Here is a 3,830-nt window from a genome sequence, read left to right as displayed (position 1 = left end):
ACATCGTGGGCTAAACAAATGCTGTAGATGAGATTAGATTAAAAGTGGATTATAAGGAGGCCAAATTAGCTTCTTTATTAACAACTAGAACTTAGAGTCTACCAATTCCTTAGTAATTTCACTGGAGAAAGCAGGGGGAAGCTTTGGTGAAGACATTTGGGGAAGTTTTCCATTGCTTATGCCACTAGAATTTCTTTTGCTTATGGTGTTTTCAGAGCTTCATGGAATTTCCATTCTCTGTGCTTTCAGGAAGTTACTGACATGATATCAGCAGAGGATAAATTTCTCAAAAGACTTAAGTAAATCTTTACAGGTGACCCTTGAACAACTCAGGCTGGAACTGTGCAGGTCCACTTCACTTATACGTGGATAGTTTTCAATGGTAAATACTACAGTACAATATGATCTGCTGCTGTCATTTGACTCTGTGTATGCAGAGGAACCACAGACAAGGAGGGTCAGCTAAAAGAGTGTTAAGTTATATGCGGATTAACCCCCCTGTTATTCAAGGGCCAACTATGTATAAATTTGGAACTTCCAGTACCAAGTCCTTAGCTTACCTTGACAGTGCTTTGGAATTTTTTGCCGCCCCCCCAAAGTGGGAGGTACATTCAGCCCCTTGGAATCTGTTCTAAAATCAGTGCAAGTCCTTCTGGCCTTCCTGTGGCTTCCCAGTATCTACTGTCTTTTCCTTACATTCCCTTCCTGCATTGATGAATCCTTTAATGTCAACCATCCAGCAAAATGAGCATCACTTACCTTTTATATCTTATATGCTTCATCTTACTGTGTAGGGTCTGTGCCTCGCCTCAGAATATCAGATCTCATAACGTATTTGTCGTCTTCACTGGATGTTAGTACTTTAAAAGCACTGAGGGGAAATTCATGTTAAATGTGCAAGACCAATAAAAAGGAAGATCATCTCAAAATGATTCTAAGTTCTTCCCTTTCCATCTCAGGTCTTTGTTTTTTTGCTTACTGCTCCACATTTATGAAACGAGGATTTGGCAGGCACTGTGGTTCCCAGGAAAGTTTCCTCATTCAGCTCAAATGAGTCTAGTGCATGTGTGTTAAGGAATCTAAATTGAATACCTTACCACTTCAAGCAAAGGAACAAACTTGAAAGAATAATATTTGCAATCTACTAAACATGCCCAGCAAAGTGGATTAATAGAGGAGACCAATCGATAGGACGTTACAGGTTTGTTATTTGGCAACATGTCATTCCATGTGCAATAACCATCGTCTCTGGTTTATGCAAATTGCTAATGACAACACATCCACAATTAACAAGACTTCCTTCTGACTTTGATTATGATTTTTAAATTCAACAAGAAAAGATTAGAGATACTGCTCTGTTACCATTCACTTTTTAGCTCATTTTAAGAGCAAGCCTTTCCCTGTTAGTCCAGGCTAGGTTACAGACCTAAAAAAAAAATTCCAGCAATTACATCTCCAGATATGCCTTTTTATATTTTCTCTGGAGACCTATTAGTTTTGTTTGAGTTCCTCAATATATATTTTATATATCAGCTTTCCTTTAATAATTTTCATCTCATTATCTTTCTGTGCTGGGTTCTGAGTGATTTAATTAATTGTATCGTGTAACTGACTAATTATATCTTTATGTCCAGTCTCTTGTTTATCCCATCTGCTGAGGTTTTAAAAAGATAGGTTCTAAGGCATCTATTCATGAATTTATTATCACAAGCATTGGTTTTATAACCTGTTGTTTTTGTTTTATAGATACAGTTTTCCTCTTAAATGTTTTAGAAACCTACAAAGTCATTTCAAGTTGCTTTATTATTTTTGGTTTCTTGGCTGCCAATTTTTTTTATTACCTGCTCTCTTACCCAGTACTAGATTATTTTTGGTGTGCTCTGTAACTTTTATTTGAGAGTTATCTTGAGTGGGTGTTTTATTTTTAGTTATCCTTATGCTCGCCCCTCCCTTTAAGATTTCAGTGATGTCTCAGCCTGGCCCTCAGTGATATTAAGTAGGTGTAAAAGTCAGGATTTTATATGTACTAAGTCTTCCAGCTTCCTTGAATACTAAGTACAGTCACTAATAACTCTTCAAGATTTATTATAAGTTTTCCTATTTCATGTAACAAATATTCAAGTGAGTCACTGCTGGTTCCATTATTTCTTGGATTGGATTCCTACTTTGTGAGATGATTGTGAGGGTTCTCCCTGCAATTTCTACTACAAAAGAGCAACAGTGTATTAAGTGGGTGTGGCTCCAGGGGTGTATGATACTGTATGTACTCTCCTTTCTTCTGCATCTGTCACCAGCCTGCTCAAGTGTTATGGCAAATCATCAGTAGCAGCATGGCTCCATTTTAAAACGTGAATTAGGTGAAAGAAATTGATTCCATGCCATTTTAAGCTTTGTAAGATAACTCCATCAATCCAGCTCAATGACCTAAAGTGACTTAGAGAGTTACCTATGCAATACATATGAGATAGAGTGAGACCCTTTATATGGAGGGGGTTCAGGGAGCCTTATGAGGCTGCATTAAATTGCGATATGTGACCTTCATTGTTAGAACCTCCAGACTCTTTCCCACCTCTACCTCTATCCCCTCGTGAAGGGAGCACCCTTTTCTCCCCTCAATACACCCCTGAGCCTCAGGGTCTGATTCACGCCTTGCATTCTGCCTTCTTTATAAGGTGGGCCTTATTCAAAACAAGTGCTGGGGGACGTGGAGCCCCCTGTCGGCAAAGGTCTGAATCTCTGAACTTGATGTTCTGAGAACATAAACTCTCTCATATCTCTGTGTCTTTGCACATTGCCTTTCCTAAGACTTCACTGTCATCCTCCATGTACCCAAACCAGTCCAGCAGGTACATGCCTACTCATCTTCTCTGTGTACCCTCAAGCACTACCTTCTCCGTGAAGATTTCCCTGGTTCCACCAGGCAGACGTAGGGGCTATTCCCCTTATGGGCACCTGGTACACACTTCTCTCATTGTAATTGCCACTTCAGGTGTGTCTTTGCTGTCTGGTTGGGCACTGTGTAAGGACAGGGACCGTGTTTCTTCATCTTTAGGTCCCCAGGGCCTACTACAGACATTAAAGTACTTGTTGAATAAATGACTGAACCATGGTATCTGGAGAAACAGCCAATGTGCCACCATCAGGGCCAGAGACTAACTTTGGGACAAGAGTTGGGAAGGGAATCCCTAGCTCAATAGCTCCCCTTTGTTCAGTCACTGGCACCCAGCGTCTGAATCGGGGCATAACAGAGCGTGGCACGGTGAGCACAAGAGAGAGTTGCATACAGGTCACTGGTAAAAAAAAAAAAAAAAAAAAAACCCGGCTGAAATTGTGTTTGATTTCACTGAAACCCAACTCTCCAGAAAGAAGTAGCTATTTCAACTCATTTGGTCAAATAGCCTCAGTGAGTCATACTACTTAAATGCTTACCAGATATCTAAACATTCTAGTTTGTTAGCAGGCACCATCTAATGATTAATAAAAGAGCTTTTTTCCCCTAAGTTGTGGGAGCCTTTGGGGTTAAAAAGCTCCAGCTCTTTCGAGCTCCCCTCCTCCCTTCCCCCGCCAGTGTTGAGAGTTAACTTGGTTGGGTTACATTCCAAAACACGGTGACAACTGGGTACTCTTTAGCACAGGAGTTTCTACTGGTCTCTGTCCAAGGGGGATTATGAGTAAGCAAACTCTGGAATTGGTAGAGGGCTGATGAGTGCCCCGAGGCCCCATATTCATAGTAATCCTCCGGGGATGGGGGCCAGGGCTGTGCTGTCCGGCCACGGTGTTGGGCGGACATCCCATAGCCTAGGCTGGAAAGGACTCTGGAAGCACAGATA

This window comes from Orcinus orca, chromosome 6, assembly GCF_937001465.1.
Source record: "Orcinus orca chromosome 6, mOrcOrc1.1, whole genome shotgun sequence".
In the NCBI taxonomy this organism is placed as follows: Eukaryota; Metazoa; Chordata; class Mammalia; order Artiodactyla; family Delphinidae; genus Orcinus; species Orcinus orca.
The sequence above is the reverse complement of the archived record's forward strand: the minus strand, read 5'-3'. Positions refer to the sequence as shown.